The sequence below is a fragment of the Patella vulgata genome, chromosome 5, assembly GCF_932274485.2.
Source record: "Patella vulgata chromosome 5, xgPatVulg1.2, whole genome shotgun sequence".
NCBI classification, from domain to species: domain Eukaryota; kingdom Metazoa; phylum Mollusca; class Gastropoda; family Patellidae; genus Patella; species Patella vulgata.
The window spans coordinates 46,848,495-46,868,350 of record NC_065883.2 but is presented as its reverse complement, the minus strand read 5'-3'; the positions used below and the strand labels follow the sequence as shown (position 1 = coordinate 46,868,350).

The following is a 19,856-nucleotide window of genomic DNA, read 5'->3' as shown; positions in this document are numbered from 1 at the left end:
CAGACTTGACATTTGAGTCGGTTTTTTTCTGGTATGAAATCTATAAAATGCCTTTCAGTAGTTCTAGATGCTAGTGGAAGTATGCTTGGTCTGCCCACTCTTATACGCTCCTCTGCATAGCCACCACTAAGTATATTAACTACACCAGTTATAAATTTCAAATGGGTTATTGGACGTCCCACTAGATTTGGATTTGTCTTGTATAATAATATATGCATTGGTCATGCATCTGTCCAACAAATGAAAAGCCACTTTCTTCCAACATTTTAATGTTTTTAGCTCTGCGGCATAGTGATCTGTCATCATATCAGCAAGATCAACTCCACCCATTCCGGAATTATAATCAATAACGCATAACGGAATGCGATTTACTTTTTGATCGAATGAGGTTTTGTCAACGGTCCCTGCAGCTGAGTGTGTAGAAAGTAATCTCACTTGCTTCCTGTCAACCCAATTTACCGCCAATAAGTTGCCTCTTCTCATTTCAATAAGATCGCCCTTCTTTTTCATGGTCTTTTTCGCTTCATCTGGGAGATTCTTCCTGTTTGATCGCACTGTGCCAGTAAGTTTGTCAAACATATCATCACATAATTGCACTGATGTATAATAATTATCAACTACAAGATGATGATAGAGTCCTGAGTGAAGCTGCATTAGTTTGGTACAAATATCATAAGGCTGTCCTTTGTCTGTGGTTCGAAGATTGTTGGTGTGATATATTATTTGGTGAACATAACCTGTCTGTGAATCTGCCAAAACGTATTCTTTCGGACCCCATTAGTGGTGTTTTTTTATTCTGATGTAATTCACTAAGATGTGTCTACCTTTGAAGCCCACAATTGATTCATCGATGCTAACCTTCTCTCCTAAGTTGTATTCAGAAGCCCATGTTTTATTGAGATGATCCAACAAAGGTCTGAACTTGTACGTGGGATCATAACTGGCACTACCTCTTTTCGGTTCAGTTTCACTGTCTGATAAATGAAAAAACCTCAATAACAGTTTGAAAGTTTCTAATTTGAAGATTTTTCTGTAGATGGGTGTGTCTTGTGATGCAGATTTGGTGTTCCAGTATTCGTGTATTCCATGCTTCTTCACTAATCCGCAGTTCAACAGTAATCCTAAGAAAGCTCGCAGTTGGTCAAGGGTGACGGGTCTGTAGAGATGAACTTTTGAATGTTGTTGTAGCACTTGATTTTTCGTCAAATAGAACTGGACATATTTATTAGTTTGTTCAATCATGAGCTCCCACAAAGAAAGTTCAGCAGGCTGTGTGGGTCTAAAAAAACGGTCAAAGTATTCCACTGGCTGTGCTTCTGGAGGTTGCCACGTAGGCCCATTATTTCCCAAAAAGTTATGAATTTCTGGCCTGTCACTATGACTGTTTGTTACAATACTCCACTTCTTCGCTCTGTGATTATCGCCATCAGCCCCAACAACGCCGTGATCTGTCATCAAATTATGATGATTGTTTACATTTTCATCGTCGCTATTTTCGTCCTCTTCCGATTCCATTCCAAGGTCTCGTGGATCTAGATCACTACCACTATCACTATCCCCATCATTTTCATCATTAATAATTTCTAAGACAGCATTTAATGTTAAGTTTTTGTTCATCCGTGGCCGTTTAGAGCAGGAGGTCGCCATCTTGCACTAATGACAACAAAGCAGACAATAGGCCTAGCACGGGTTATCCAGTCTAAGCAGACAACATCGAACGTACTTGACCTTTCAACAAGAAAACCCATGGAAAACCCCCAGTATAGTTATTTAAAACGAGGCTAAGAGCTAAAAATAGTAACTTTAATTTCTATTCCTGTCATTGGACAATACTTCGAGGGATTTCTTTTAGTATGCAATCAGAAAAGTTGATCTAAATTAAGGTATGACGTTGGCGACATATATGTCGCTAAGCTCACTGTCGGCGACGACATATATGTCGTATTACTTGCCAAAGGGTTAATAGACAATTTCATACAGATGACATTATAATTTTCGTCGTTTGAGGGTTCACAAGGTTCTTAAAACTAAAACAAGGGCCGTAACTCTGGAAGTAATCTACAGAAATTGTTGAAATTTGACAGTTTTTTTCGTTTTACTTATTCAAATAATGCATATAAATTTCATACAGATCGGATGATAACTTTTGTCGTTCGAACGTTCAACAAAGTAACACAAGGGCCATAACTTAAGGCGTAAATAACGGAAATTGCTGAAATTCAATAGGCTTCTTCGTTTCACTAATTTAAATGATGCATATCAATTTCAAACAGATCGGATGATAACTGTTGTCATTAGAGCGTTCACATGATTCAACAAAGTGAAACAAGGGCCATAACTCTAGATGTAATAAACGGAAATTGCTGAAATTCCATAGGCTTCTTTGTTTCACTAATTTAAATGATGCATATAAATTTCATACAGATCGGTTGCAGGCTTCGAAATTAGCGAACGCAAAGACGTAAAATGCGTGTTGAAATAAGAAAATAGCGTGTTAGATTTATACTATAACGCAAAGTTTTGCGTCTACGTAATTTTGATTAAAAAGAATATTTTAATACTTTAGTTTTTCTATAGCTGAACTCTTCGAATAGATTGAAAGCGTTTACGACAAAATTTCACGTACGACACCATTTTCTTGTGTTTAGACTGGGTCTCGGTAAGACTTACTTCCCTTGAACAAACTCTGAGTACACCCGAGTCTCAACGAAGAGTACGGAAATAATCGCCCACGCGTAACTTAACCAATGAAATAACAACACATCATCCGACAAATAATATATGCAAAACTAAAACCATGTGATATTATCGACCAATCATGTTATACCTAACTATATTGACCGTGGGAAGGTGAAAAGGTCATTTCCCACGGCTTACTCGTCCGTAACGAAAATACTACGAAATTACTACTACCGTAGTATTTCGTGTAAACGATGATCACTGCATTTTTTAAACGCAAAAACCAAGAAAATACACATAGCCAGGAATGCGAAGATAACAATGAAAACCTGGTACAGTCACCTAGTAAAAAAATTAAGTCAATGATTCCTCAGGCAAGTGTCAAGAAATGGATGCATGATATGAACATTGATATTGGCTATAAGGTCAAACAGAATGATGATGGAACCAATACAGACATTGTTTGTGAAATTTGGTGCACTGTTTGTAAAGGTTATAGCAGTGACAGAAATTCTTCTTTTGTCACAGGTAGTCAAAGAGTAAAGAAAGAATCCGTCCAGCAACACAAGAAATCAATCAGTCATGATAGGGCATTTCAGGCCAAACTTGCTATTGATATCACTAAAAAAGACCAGCTTCCCCTAATTGAAACAGCCTTTAAGAAGCTGAGTGAAGATGAGCTTATTAAAATGGACAAATTGTTTAGAACATCTTATTATTTGGTAAAAAAAGAAAGGCCTTTCAATGATTTTAGAGATTTAGTGGAACTTCAAAATTTTAATGATGCTAACATTGGAAAGGGTTACTATAATGATAAAGCTGTAAAGAATTTTGTTTCAGTAATAGCTGATAGTTATTCTGAAGGATTGAAAGAATTGTTGACAAAGGCTGATTACATTAGCATCTTTTGTGACGGTTCAACTGATAGGACAGAAGTGGAAAAAGAATTGATTATGGTAAAAGTTTTAGAAAACTTCTACCCCAAGATAAGATATGTCAAACTGGAACAACCTCCTACTACAAAAGCAACAGGAATATTGGTAGCAATCAACACTACCTTTAAAAGCTTGGGAGTGCCAAATTATAAACAGAAATTGATAGGCTTCTGTTCTGATGGTGCAAATGTTATGATGGGCCAAAGGAGAGGAGTTATAAGCTTGTTGAAAGAAGAGGCTAATGCAGATTATATAGTATCTGTCTGGTGTCTAGCACATCTGTTAGAACTAGCAGTAAAAGATGCATTTAATGATACTTATATGAACAATATAATTGAAGGTTTGCAGAATGTCTACCATTTTTATCAGGGCTCTGCAAAAAGGAATAAAGAGGCTACAGACATTGCAGAGATAATGGATGAACATTTCTCCAAACCAACAAAAGCTAATGGGACAAGATGGGTTGAACACAAACTTCAAGCAGTCACCAAACTTTTGAATAGCTGGGGAGTTATTTTGACTCATATGTCTAATTATGCATCAGACAACACCAATAAAGGAGAAGATAGAGCTAAAACTCAAGGCTACATCAAAAGGCTTACGCAATTTAAATTTATATGGTATCTCTATTTCATTAAAGATGTCCTATCTGAGGTCAGTAGAGTAAGCTTACTATTTCAACGTGATGACATTGATGTCAGCAGTGCTGTGACTAAAATCAAATCCACACAGATTTCTCTCCAGCAGATGATAGATCATCCAGGTGCTCAGTTACAATCATTTAATAATGATGTGAGTGGAAATTCCTACAAGGGCCAAACTCTGTTGAGTGTTATGGACCAGATAAATGGCATTCTCAATAAAATTATTGATTGTTGTAAAAGTCGATTCGAAGATATTTTAGGTGGGAAATCAGTTTTCACTGCTGCTCAAATTTTTGACCATAAGAACTGGCCTGCTGAAAATGACTTACCAGCCTTATATCATTATGGTAATTTAGACCTAAAGTATATTATCCAGCACTTTCAGCATGTTCTGCAAAATATTTGTAATACTGATTCTGTAATCACTGAATGGTCAGATTTAAAGTTTTATATGACCAGAAATACTCATTTTAGAGCTTATCATCCCCTTGCTGTTTGGCAAAGAGTCAGTCAGGAAGATGTCAATAACAATTATAGCAACATTATGAAAGTGATTCATCTTACCAGTTGTTTTCCACTGTCAAATGCATCATGTGAAAGAGGTTTTTCTACGATGAAACGTATAAAAAGTGACTGGAGGTGTAGACTGTCCAATAGTACTGTGGACATGTTAATGAGAATTGACCTGGAAGGTCCACCATTAAATGACTTCAACCCGAGACCATTTGTAAACAAGTGGTGGTTGAATGGACAAAGGTCCAAACGACCAAATTCTGTTCCATTTGGCAGCAGGCAATAAAATGTGTTAACTTTATGTAAATTTGAATTAAAAAGGTTTAATTACAACTATTGAAATTTTTGCTTGTTACACTTTGTTTTTGCTTCTAATTTTAAAAATAACAAGCAAAAAATTGCTTTTGGTGTTAAAAATAAAATTCGAACCCTGGGTTGATAACTTTAGTTGTTAGAGCGTTCACAAAGTGCAACGAAGTGAAACTCCAGAAGAAATTAACGGAAGTTATTGAAATTAAATAGGCTTCTTTATTTCACTAATGCAAACAACATATATCAATTCCAAAACAATCAGATAATAAATGTAGTCTGTAGAGTGTTCACAAGAAATTGTGGATGGAAAGACGGAAATGAAATGAAATGAAATGGGGTTTAACGTCCTACTGTTCTACTCCTAAACTGGGCTAATGAAGACGGGCATACGCCATACAGTGTGCTATGAGGGAAATTTTGCCCGGGCAGCGGCACTACGGCCTACTCTTAATCTTATATCGAATTCCAACTGCCAAGGGATCTTTTATGTGCACGCCAATGTGTACACAGGACCTCAGTTTTTCATCCCATCCGAACGACTAGACAACTGTCCTTGTCAGGCCCTCCATCCTGCATCACTGACAAGGGGAAACCACACTGGAAAATCTGGATGTACTTTCTCGGACAGAAAGATGGACCGACGAACGGACAGGGGCGACGGCAATATACAACCACATTTCCATGTGGGTGTATAAAAATTAAATCAAAGAGTGCAATAGAAATTTTTGCCCACGTTCTCTAATAAATAAACACGAAAGTTGAAGCGCGTAATGAGTGTATTTTTACTTGGCTTTATATACCAATACATGTTTGTATAATACCACGTGGAATGCTATTTATGATGTATATTTGCTGCGACCTCCAGATTCACGTGCGCGAGACTACATTCTGCTCACTTCAGAAAATCTCACGGACGGTGCAGTCAGGCAGATAACTGTGCATGTTTATATACGGACAAATAATTGACCATTGAACCACTCTTTCAGTGTATTATTTATGGATGATTAAACGGTCATAGCTTATTAAGTACAACATGACCGTTTATTAGTGACTATAAATGTGCGAAACTGATTTAAAAAAGCTAAATCGCCAATATTTTGGACCTAGAAATTGACCCAAATGGGTCTCACATCATATAATAATGTAATCTAATTGTATATAAACTGATTTACATTCAAATGTTTCCGTTTGGACTTTAATTTCAAATCAGCTATGTCCAGCGAAATACGGCATGAGTCTCAACCGAAGAGCAATTTCTAGCGTCTGGTTATTCAAGTCTATAACCTATAACTGGCAGACAACAGACAATGTCTGCTAGAAGTAACCAAAAACTAGCAGACAAGAATAAATTTAGTTCAAAATATTCACCTCTTTGCACAATGGATTGATCTGCTCTAATCACGTGATCAATTCAGTCCACTGGAGGCCGTCGATACTGATTTATAGTAGAAAACACAGAATATAACAAAGAGAAACGAAACGAAATACATACAATATTAATAGTAGTTTGAACCTTACAATTCACCCTGAAGTTAGTGGTGTACCAGGATAATGTTTATATTTTATGGCCTCGAAGCCTGCTACCCCACCCCTCTTATACTTTACAATTCACCCTGTAGATATTAATGTGCCAGAAAAATGTTTATATTTTATAAATGATAATAATTTTCTCTTTTAAATGGTATATGATATTATAGTTGGAATTTGATTTTTCATATAGCATTTCGTTGCCACAAATGCAACATCTTGTATAAATACCATCTCTGGGTCAGGATCCCGTATAAATACCGTCTCAAGGTTTGTTCCCCCACCCCTCTTATACCTTACAATTCACCCTGTAGATATTAATGTGCCAAGAAAATGATTACTTTTTCTGAAAGTATGTTATAATATACATGGAATTTGATTTTCCATACAGAATTTCGCTGATGCAAATGACAGCATCAATGTCGGCAAACCCACCCCTCTTATACCTTACGATTTGGAAAGAAGATATCAGTGTGCCAGAAAAATGTTTATTTTTTATGAACGATAATAAATTTCTCCCTTAAATGGTATATGGCATTATACATGGAATTTGATTTTTCGTATAGCTTTTCGCTGTCGCAAATGACAGCATCCTGTATAAATACTGTCTCCGGGTCTGTTACCCCACCCCTCTTATACCACATAATTCACCCTGTAGACATTATTGTGCCAGGAAAATGTTTATATTTTATGAACGATAATAAATTTCTCTTTTAAATGGTATATGATATTATACTTGGAATTTGATTTTTCATATACCTTTTTGCTGTCGCAAATGACAGCATCCTGTATAAATACCATCTCCGGGTCTGTTACCCCACCCCTCTTATACCGCATAATTCACCCTGTAGATATTATTGTGCCAGGAAAATGTTTATATTTTATGAACGATAATAAATTTCTCTTTTAAATGGTATATGATATTAATCTAAGGTGTCAAAAGTGAAACGCTAAGCAGCATACTTAAGAATATGTTGAATTTACATCCTATAGAGGTCATAATTTTTATCTGATTTAAAAGATAGGTTGCCAGGCAACGAAACATATGCCCACAGCAGCTAAATCGTCCGGGCAGTCAACAAGTGTTGTCGCATATTTTTACTTCTTTCGGTAATGAAACATTCAAGTAATTATCAGAAAACCATTAGAATTTGTTTGGTTTTTCAATATCATGGATTTAGCTGTTCAAGTCATAAAAATTCATTGAAAATCAATATACTTGTTCGTCTCAAGCTCTTAAACTCTGTGTATCAATCTGAAGTCAATCGGATGATAACTTTAGCCTCTAGAGCGTCACAAGATTTTTCAAAGTGATCAAGGGCCATAACTGTGACAGTAATTATCGAAAATCACTGAAAATGAATAGACTTCTTTGTCTCGTGACCTTAAACACTGTGTATAAATTTAAAGTCAACCGGATATAGACTTTGGCCTCTAGAGCGTCCACAAGATTTTTCAAAGTGATCAAGGGCCATAACTCTGGCAATAAATATCGAAAATCACTGAAAATGAATCGACTTTATCTCATGACCCTAAACACTGTGTATAAATTTAAAGTCAATCGGATATTAACTTTAGCCTCTGGAGTGTCCAAAAGATTTTTCAAAGTGATCAAGGGCCATAACTCTGGCAGTACTTATCGTAAATCGCTGAAAATCAATAGGCTACTTCGTCTCATGACCTTAAGCACTGTGTATAAATTTAAAGTCAATCGGATATTAACTTTGGCCTCTAGAGCGTCCACAAGATTTTTTTGAATTGATCAAGGGCCATAACTCTGGCAGTAATTATCGAAAATCACTGAAAATGAATAGACTTCTTCGTCTCATGACCTTAAACACTGTGTATAAATTTAAAGTCAATCAGATATTGACTTTAGCCTCTAGAGCGTCCACAAGATTTTTCAAAGTGATCAAGGGCCATAACTCTGGCAGTAATTATCTGAAATTGCTGAAAATTAATAGGATTCTTCGTCTCATGACCTTAAACACTGTGTATAAATTTAAAATCAATCGGATATTAACTTTGGCCTTTAGAGTGTCCACAAGATTTTTTGAAGTGATCAAGGGCCATAACTATGGCAGTAATTATAGAAAATCGCTGAAAATGAATCGACTTCTTTGTCTCATGACCTTAAACACTGTGTATAAATTTAAAGTCAATCAGATATTGACTTTAGCCTCTAGAGCGTCCACAAGATTTTTCAAAGTGATCAAGGGCCATAACTCTGGCAGTAATTATCTGAAATTGCTGAAAATTAATAGGATTCTTTGTCTCATGACCTTAAACACTGTGTATAAATTTAAAATCAATCGGATATTAACTTTGGCCTTTAGAGTGTCCACAAGATTTTTTGAAGTGATCAAGGGCCATAACTCTGGCAGTAATTATAGAAAATCGCTGAAAATGAATCGACTTGTTTGTCTCATGACCTTAAACACTGTGTATAAATTTAAAGTCAATCGGATATTAACTTTAGCCTCTAGAGCATCCACAAGATTTTTCAAAGTGATCAAGGGCCATATGTCTGGCAGTAATTATCTGAAATCGTTGAAAATCAATAGGCTTCATTGTCCCATGACTTTAAACACTGTGTATAAATTTAAAGTCAATCGGATATTAACTTTGGCCTGTAGAGGGTCCACAAGATTTTTTGAAGTGATCAAGGGCCATAACTCTGGCAGTAATTATTGGAAATCGCTGAAAATCAATAGGCTTCTCCGTCTCATGACCTTAAACACTGTGTATAAATTTAACGTCAATTGGATATTAACTTTGACCTCTAGAGCGTCCACAAGTTTTTTTGAAGTGATCAAGGGCTATAACTCCGGCAGTAATTATCGGAAATCACTGAAAATCAATAGGCTTCTTTGCTTCATGACCTTAAACACTGTGTATAAATTTAAAGTCAATCGGATATTAACTTTAGCCTCTAGAGCGTCCACAAGATTTTTTGAAGTGATCAAGGGCCCTAACTCTGGCAGTAATTATCGGAAATCGCTGAAAATCAATAGGCTTCTTCGTTTCATGGCCTTAAACACTGTATATAAATCTAAAGTCAATCGGATATTAACTTTAGCCTCTAGAGCGTCCACAAGCAATTGTGGATGCAGGGCCGACGGACAGACGGACAGGGGCGACGACAATATACAACCACATTTCAATGTGGGCGTATAAAAACCGTATTATTATATCACCGTTACACCCTAAGGATGGCCGAGTTCGAATTTCGTGAAAATCGGCCCATAATTGACAGACAAAATGGGCGCCCCTCGGGCCCTCCTTCTCAAATAACTCTTCTTCTATTTGAGGTAGAATTTTTAAACTTGGTGTAGGTGTTGATTATGTGAATGGCTTGATGGAGTTCGAAGATGCACATTTTATGTATAGGATCAGCAGAGATAAGCAGTTTGATTGGTCATAATGTGGCCCAAAATATGCCCTTTGTCACCAGTCTTACGCCAAGTTTGTTTAACTTTTGTCGCTCTTAAGTGATCTTGTTGGCTTCCTGACTTGGTTAGCTAGCTTTTAGGCTTTGTTTCAGCTATGGACTCTAAATTTTAATTTTGGTCACAAATTAATGCTAATTAATTAGCTTTTAAGTAGCATTAGTACAGCATTTCATGCTCTTTAGCAGTCATTTTGTGCAGTGAAACTCATAGAAATGGTGTTAGAAAGAAAAATAATCCCGGACAAGATAATTTAATCAAATCCACTCAAACGTCATTATGTGACCTAAAATTTGACCTTTGACCCTTGTCACCTTTGAATCACTCTTAAGCAAGGTTTGTTCAACTTTTGTCGCTCTTAAATGATATTTTTGGTTTCCTGACTTGGTTAGCTATCTTTTAGGCTTTGTTTCAGTTATGGACTCTAAATTTTAATTACGGTCATTTGTTATTGACCTTTGTCACCTTTGAACGAGTCTTAAACAAGGTTTGTTCAACTTTTGTGGCTCTTAAAAAGTGATATTTTTGGTTTCATGACTTGGTTAGCTAGCTTTTTTAGGCTTTGTTTCAGTTATGGACTCTAAATTTTAATTACGGTCACTAATTAGTGCTAATCAATTAAGCTCTTAAGAAGAATTAGCACAACATTGTATGCTCTTAAGTCATACATTCTGTTTCTTAGTGTTAAGTGTCAAACTCTTGCAAAAAAATTGTAGATGGACATTGAATTTTAACTCCCATTAAATATCGGAGGGTTAGGGGGAGCGCTCCCAGGTATATGCACAGGTTACAAAACTTAAGACTTGGCTTTCCAAAATGATCTAGGGGTAAAACATGTGTTGTAGACCTCAAACCTTTTGGACTCAATATTTTGATTAAATCTCACTGGGCTCCCGGACTAGACTGTGATACGTGTTAATGTACACGTGTTCAGCAAGGTTGACGGTGACTTCTTGCTATGTGTGCTTAAAAACAGGACATGAAGGCATTTAACTCATTTGTGATTTAAACCCGAAGATATATTACTTGTTCAGGTGTGATTTATCAATTTAAAATGCATTGTGTGACTTATTCGTCAGAATGGAAATGGCTATTTCGATGGACAAAACTTTCGCCCACGGTAAGACCAGCATCTATGTGTGAAAATTTTGTAATTTTCATAATTTGAATGAGTTTGAAATAGTCGATCGATGCAAGTCTTAAAAATGTCGAACATATTGATAAAGTAATGTATCGGTACAGCCATAATTCTGTTTATTTTATTATTTAGAAGCCTGTTTGATTGAACATCGTGGCAGTATATCATTTTGACATCAATTTTTTATGGCTGATAAATATTGCTAATTTTACATAAAAAAATTACACCGAGGCCTATCGTGGCACACGATAGCGACTGCTACACTGAGTTATTTATCGTGGCAATTTTCAACAAAAAACGACACGATAATCATGTTTGGTCAAACTTTCACGATCTCCATACTGTACCAACCGATTTCAATGAAACTTGCAGATTATAATTACATTAATAATATCTCAGAGTAGCCAACATTTTGACCACTTCCGGTTAGCGGTTTCCGAGATATCAGGTTACCACACATTTCATGTGGCACGGCTACAGACTGCAATTACCAACCGATTTCAATGAAACTTGCAGATTATAATTACATTAATAATATCTCAGAGTAGCCAACATTTTGACCACTTCCGGTTAGCGGTTTCCGAGATATCAGGTTACCACACATTTCATGTGGCACGGCGACAGGCCGCAAATACCAAGCGATTTCAATGAAGCTTGCAGATTATAATTACATTAATAATATCTTAGAGTAGCCAACATTTTGACCACTTCGGTTAGCGGTTTCCGAGATATCAGGTTACCACACATTTCATGTGGCACGGCTACAGACCGCAATTACCAACCGATTTCAATGAAACTTGCAGAATATTATTACATTAAAAATATCTCAAGAGTAGGCAAAATTTCGACCACTTCCGGTTAGGGGTTTCCGAGATATCAGGTAACCACACATTTCATGTGACCAGGCGACAGGCCGCAAATACCAAGCGATTTCAATGAAGCTTGCAGATTATAATTACATTAATAATATCTTAGAGTAGCCAACATTTTGACCACTTCGGTTAGCGGTTTCCGAGATATCAGGTTACCAAACATTTCATGTGGCACGGCTACAGACCGCAATTACCAACCGATTTCAATGAAACTTGCAGAATATTATTACATTAAAAATATCTCAAGAGTAGGCAAAATTTCGACCACTTCCGGTTAAGGGTTTCCGAGATATCAGGTTACCACACATTTCATGTGGCACGGCTACAGACCACAATTATCAACCGATTTCAATGAAACTTACAGAATATGATAACATTAATAATATCTCAGAGGAGGCAAAATTTCGACCACTTCCAGTTAGCGGTTTCCGAGATATCAAGTTACCACACATTTCATGTGGTGTGGCTACAGAATGCAACTATCAACAGATTTCAATGAAACTTGCAGATTATAATGACATTAGTAATAAGTAGGCAAAGTTTCTGGTACTTCCGGTTAGCAGTTTCCGAGATATCAGGTTAAATACCACACATTTCATGTGGCACGGCTACAGACCACAATTATCAACCGATTTCAATGAAACTGGCAGATTATGATAACCTTAATAATATCTCAGAGTAGCCAAAATTTCGACCACTTCCGGTTAGCGGTTTCCGAGATATCAGGTTACCACACATTTCATGTGGCACGGCTACAGACCGCAACTGCCAACCAATTTCAATAAAACTTGCAGATTGCCTACTCTGAGATATTATTAAAGAAATTATTATCTGCAAGTTTCATTGAAATAGGTTGGTAGTTGCGGCCTGTCGCCGTGCCACATGAAATGTGTGGTAACCTGATATCTCGGAAACCGCTAACCGGAAGTGGTCAAAATGTTGGCTACTCTGAGATATTATTAATGAAATTATAATCTGCAAGTTTCATTGAAATCGGTTGGTAATTGCAGTCTGTAGCCGTGCCACATGAAATGTGTGGTAACCTGATATCTCGGAAACCGCTAACCGGAAGTTGTCGAAATTTTGCCTACTCTGAGATATTATTAATGTAATTATAATCTGCAAGTTTCATTGAAATCGGTTTGTAATTGCGTTCTGTAGCCGTGCCACATTAAAAGTGTGGTAACCTGATATCTTTGAAACCGCTAACCGGAAGTGGTCGAAATTTTGGCTACTTTGAGATATTAGTAATGTTATCATATTCTTTAAGTTTCATGGAAATCTGTTGATAATTTTGGTCTGTAGCCGTGCCACATAAAAAGTGTGGTAACCCGATATCTCGGAAACCCCTAACCGGAAGTGGTCGAAATTTTGCCTACTCTTGAGATATTATTAATGTTATCGTTATCTGTAAGTTTTATTAAAATTGGTTGATAATTGCGGTACGATACTTGCCACATGTGGCAAATAGTCTCCGGATTGTCTTACCACATGTGGCAAATAGCCCCAGCCCTATATTAATATAGGATGCTGTCATCTGCATCAGCAAAATTCTGTATGAAAAATCAAATTCCATGTATATTATAACATGCCATTTAATAGAGGAATATATTATCTTTCAGAAAATGTAATCATTTTCCTGGCACATTAATATCTACAGGGTGAATTGTAAGGTATAAGAGGGGTGGGGTAGTAAACCTTGAGACGGTATTTATACGGGATGCTGTCATTTTCGGCAACGAAAAGCTATATGAAAAATCAAATTCCAAGTATAATATCATATACCATTTAAAAGAGAAATTTATTATCCTTTATAAAATATAAACATTTTTCTGGCACATTAATACCTACAGAGTGAATTATATGGTATAAGAGGGGTGGGGTATCAGCAGTGTTCGGATTTTGCCCGTATATTCCGGACATGTCCGGCGCTATTTTCCAAATGTCCTAAATTGTCCTACCAGGAATATGCCCAATCGGACATCAAGACATGGTAAATAATATTCAAAATTCCAAAATTAATATAGTGTACTGAGTTTATAACTACCACTCAACCCGATTATCGTTGATTAATAGGCTGGATTGATTAGGTAATTAAGTGATCTTGAAAGTAATTATTGTTTTATGCCGTCTATACACCTACCTTGATTAACTACTTAATCTGCCTTGATTGGCTGACTTAATTCTTTGTCGAACAATTCATCAATTCAATCCTGAACAGAAGTCATTGCTTCTCCTTTGTCGGACTATATATCAATCCAATAAACTTAATCTATGTGATTAACCCGTGATTTCTCCATTGTCTCACGTTTTAATATCCTTGATGTCGGCCGTAAACATTAGTCATATATGTCACATATGCTATTAGTATAATAACACCCCAAATCAATATACATTGTGTTGAACGTTAAATCTTTAATAAACAACAACAAAAACATTGTGTCCGATAACTTGTCTGTGATATTTCTTCAGTGGAAGCCGAAGTTAAATAAAGCTATTTCACACACACGCAAAATGAAAGTAGAAATCTCGCGAGACACGTGGAATTAAGAGGTGTAAACGTGCCGAATCTAATACGTCTGATGTCGGGAGAAAAGATTCTATTTTGATGGCATATTGTCGGATTTATGATCATATTTTGAATGGGGTTTATGTTTTTAAATAAATAAATAAACACGCAAAGAAATGTTGACAAATATTTCGATTGGAATAACGTAAGTAATTACGGTAATTGTTTTAGACGACAGCGCGTGCTTAGAGTCGAATGGGATTAGGCTATTTAGCAGTTGGTATCACTCGCTCGTTGTATTAGAGCAACGTTTACTACGGTTTTCGATCAAATAAATTTCGGGATGTCATTTTTTTTACCTTCCGTATATAAATCGAAATGGAGTATGAGACGAATGCCGGACTTTGCTGAAAAATGTATCAACTGATAACCTGAAAAATATGGTAATTTGGGGGGGAATTTGAAACCGGTACGGATGGGCAGTAGTCAGCACGCTTTCATTCTATGGTATTACGATGTCATGTAATTTTGTAGGAATATTATTGACATAAATTTGAATACCATACGGGAATCAAATATGAAAAATAACGAGGTGACCTAATTTTTTTTATTATGTATGAATTTGAATATTCTTAATTGTGGTTTGAAAACACCTGCTTAAATGTCCCTTTATTTTCGGGAAAGAAAATGTCCGACAACTAAAATTTTGAAATCCCATCACTGGGTAGCAGACTTCAAGGCCATATTGATATAGGATGCTGTCTTGTCGCAGTGGAATGCAATATGAAAAATCAAATTCCAAGTATATTATCACATACCATTTGAAAGAACAATTTATTATCTTTCATAAAATATAAACATTATCCTGGTACACTACTAACTTCAGGGTGAATTGTAAGGTTCAAACTACTATTAATATTTTATTTCGTTTCGTTTTGTTATATTCTGTGTTTTCTACTATAAATCAGTATCGACGGCAACCAGTGGACAGAATTGACCACGTGATTAGAGCAGATCAATTCATTGTGCAAAGAGGAGAATATTTTGAACTATATGCTAGTTTTTGGTTACTTCTAGCAGACATTGTCTGTTGTCTGCCAGTTATAGGTTGGGGATAAGATATGGATTTGACATGAGTTGTGGAATATGTCTAGCCTCGTTCTTTCTGGTCACTTGTTACAAATGACGCTGAAAGAATATGGTACACGATTCGTATACCAATGGTAAAATGTTTATTGTGTCTTAAATATTGGATATCAGAAGCCTACCTTTTCCTGGTAAGATCACATCAATGTTGTTTTGAATTGACAAATAATTTGTATTTTCAACGTGTAAGACTTTGGATGATATTGAGTTAAAGATTTAGCTACTTTAAAGATAAGTTGCATGTAGTTCAGCTCTGGACGTAGGTCTCATTTCACTCGGCCTGTACGTTCAGGAACTCTTCTATTGAATCTTTGTCGAAACTGAGATCCGCCCCAGTCAATCTTACTGGGCAACTTTTTACTGCTAAACGGTCGTGTGTCACTCCCAGTGAACGCCTGAACAATATAAATGAACACCTTAGTGAGAAAATAAGACCTTGCTTACCACGATAGAACCAGTATGAGTGGCACAACAGGCCGAGTGAAATGAGACCTACGCTCAGAGCTGAACTAGGTTGCATGTACTATGTAGAGCAAGATCAAGCAAGATGCTTAAAGGAGCTAAATCGCTAACATTTGGGACCTAGAAATTGACAAAAGTGGATCGCAACGCATATAATACTGTAATATGAATGTATATAAACTGATTTACATTCAATGGTTCCCGTTTTTACTCCAATTTCTAATCAGTTATGTTCGGCGAAATAAGTCAGCAGTCTCAAGTGAGTGCAAATTTCTAGCGTTTGGTTATTCCAGTCTACATACACCGTTTGATTTGGTGCAATGTGTCTAGCCTCGTCCCTCGAGTCTCTTGATATAACTGGGGCTGAAGAGCATTATGGTACACGATTCGTGTACCAATGGTAAAATGTTTATTTTGTCTGAAATATTGGATATCAAAAGCCCATCTTTTTCCGGTAAGATCACAACATGAATGTTGATTTAATTTGACAAATAAATCGTGTTTTCAATGTTGAAGATTTTGGATGATAATGAGTTAGAGACTTAGCTACTTTAAGATGCAAATCATAGTGATTTACTAATACTACAAATGATAGCGCCTGATCCGGCCTGGAGGATTGCTTGACATTCATTTTGCTAAGCTGTCTACATTAAAGGAGCTTAATCGCTAACATTTAATGGGACCTAGAAATTGACAAAAGTGGGTCGCAACGCATATAATACTGTAATATGAATGTATATAAACTGATTTACATTCAATGGTTTCCGTTTTTACTCCAATTTCAAATCAGTTATGTTCGGCGAAATAAGCCAGCAGTCTCAAGCGAGTGCAAATTTCTAGCGTCTGGTTATTCCGGTCTACATACGCCGTTTGATTTGGTGCAATGTGTCTAGCCTCGTCCCTCGAATCTCTTGATACAACTGGGGCTGAAGCGCATTATGGTACACGATTCGTGTACCAATGGTAAAATGTTTATTTTGTCTGAAATATTGGATATCAAAAGCCCATCTTTTCCGGTAAGATCACAACATGAATGTTGATTTAATTTGACAAATAATTCGTGTTTTCAATGTTGAAGATTTTGGATGATATTGAGTTAGAGACTTAGCTACCAACACTTAGCCAGTCAATGAATTCTCTTAGTATCAATTAGGCTAGTGCAAGAGAATTGAATTGCAACATACATACCCAATTCTTGAGTGTGTCGTAAAAGCTGATGGCGCATGACAGGAACACTTCAACTTCAGGAAAAGGAAACCCACGTGGCGAGTAAGAATTACGTCCAATCGGGATTACTTGGCGACATCCGTGATAAAGCCAAGATCAAGTCCTCTGCGAATCAAGCTGGCCGTCACTTACAAATTCGCTAGATGACCATGACTTCAGTGAAATCACGTGCACGCTATGGGCTAATCCGAGCCTTCGATAAATAAAATGAATTGAAAGTAGTCTATTTTAAGTAACCCATTTCTTTGCTTAAAATAAAAATGCTCTTATCTCTTCTAAAATATGTCATCATGAATGTGCCAGAAAATAACAAGTAGATTTAAAGATCCATAGAAACCCACCTTCCAGTACTGTATGACACAATAATAACTGGAATTTCGTATTAAGACACGTATTTTGACATTACTCGCCCCACCCCACCACTATCTTTCATTCAGACAGTGAAGGCTACCATGAAACTTGTATCAATTTTAATTTAAAAACTAGAACTGCGAAGCAGTAATGACGGGTTTCACCGGTGCCACGTTACCCTTGAACTTATGTCACTTCCGGTACCAATGAAACCGTTAAACAGGTTTCCACATAAGCATTGCACACATGAAATAAAATGGACGCAGAAACAACCAAATCCAGCAATCAATTCATTTGCTACATGTCAGTGATCCTGTCAAAATTACATTACTTCCGGTGATAATGAAAATGTTAAATTGGTTTATGAAATCAGAAATAGCATCATCACATGTTGAAAATTTTATGTAAATCCTATAATAATTGCCACCTTTATAGACCAAAAACCTTGAAAAATGACTTGTAGAAAATCGCCTATTTCTCTGCAACCGTACAAGTTAGAAACCATTTTGAGGTATCTGTATGATCGAATGAGTTCATTCTATTTGTTGATTGGAATCAAATATCATAATTTTAAAAACATTACAAATCTGATTCATTTGAATAAAATATCTGTTTTGAAGGCTAAAAATACAGTTTTTGCCAAAATGTCGTTACTTCCTGTGATAATGAAAATCTTAAATTACTTGTATGATATCGTAAATGGCATTATGTATCACACAGTGAAAATTTCATGAAAATCGAATAATAATTGACACTTTTTTTGACAAAAAAACCTTAAAAAGTGACCTGTTGAAAATTGCCTATTTCTCCGCAACTGAACAAGTTAGAAACCATTTTGTGATATCTATATGATCGTAAGGGTTCATTGTATTAGTTGATTTGAATCAAATATCAAAATTTTAAACAAATAACAAATATGACTCATTTGAATAAATTACTGGTTTCGAAGGCTATAAATACAATTTTTGCCCAAATTACGTCATTTCCGGTGATATTGAAAATGTTAAATTGGTTTGACCTAGTTAAAATTGACATTACACATCAAATGGTGTCACTTTTATGAAAATCGAATAATAATTGACTCTTTTACAGGCAAACTAGCGTAAAAAGTGACTCATGCAAAATTGCCCATTTCTCGGCAACTGCGCATATTACAAATTAATTTTCACATACATTCTCTCCGTATAGATTATTGCTACGAGTTTATGAAAGTTACGAAGTAATATTTTAAAATATGAAAACGCTGAATGGGTTGTAAATAGCTTAATTTTACACCTTTTTTCACCTTTTAATCGAAATAGCCCGAAAACGGAATCGAAATTAAAAAAAATGGTCCCAACATTTTGTGCGCCTTTAAAGGGCGCACAATTTCAGTTATACCAGATTTGAAAAAAATAATATTTGCTTTCGAAAAATGGTACCTAACTGTCAAAATTGTAGTTTTTTGTCAATTTACGCCACTTCCGGTGCCGACAGATAACACTATTGGTAACAAAAAAAATGACAATTGAGACAACGGGGCATATGAACTTTGTTTTATACAAATCGAACAATAAATAATTAATCTAGGACTGAAAAACTGAATTAGCCAATGGGGGCCAAGGAAAATTACCGAGACAAAAAATTTTCACATTTTTGCCCAAGTCAGAGGACTCGTTATATTTGTGTAAAACACGATTAAAAAATATTCATAAATAAAAAAGTTTTTTGTAAAAATTTAAATTTTCTAAATTTAGCGCCTAATATCTGCGAAGATTTGCCGAAAATCAAAAATCAAAAGTAGCGTAGCTATGTGCCCCGTCTCCGGCTATGCCAAAATGCATCGAAAGTTAAAATCCAATGATTATTGTTAAAATTACTGCAATATTTCTAAAAACGATAGCTTCGGTGATTTCGGACATTTCGCATTGTCGCAGAACGTTCAAAATAGCTTTATCCTCTAAGTCACACCCACTTTTTCGATAAAACCGAAGAAATCGTAACGATGCGACAAGTAGTTGCTGAGATCTACTCAAAACAAAAGAAGAATAATAATAATAAGAATAACTAGAACTGCGAAGCAGTAATGACGGGTTTCACCGGTGCCACGTTA

General features: G+C 36.0%; 1 protein-coding gene across 4 annotated transcripts in view; it reads right to left on the bottom strand.

Moving 5' to 3' along the window:
- LOC126821183 (uncharacterized) overlaps positions 1 to 17,628 on the bottom strand; it is a 115,221-nt gene extending 97,593 nt beyond the window's left edge. For 3 of the 4 annotated variants that reach the window (XM_050549586.2, XM_050549587.2, XM_056101396.1), the window contains exon 1: positions 17,375 to 17,626. The gene's annotated coding sequence lies outside the window, so the exon portion shown is untranslated. Of the gene's footprint in view, positions 1 to 17,374 lie in introns of all 4 variants that reach the window. The other variant, XM_056101397.1, reaches the window with a different exon arrangement.
- Between the last annotated feature and the right edge of the window lie 2,228 nt (positions 17,629 to 19,856).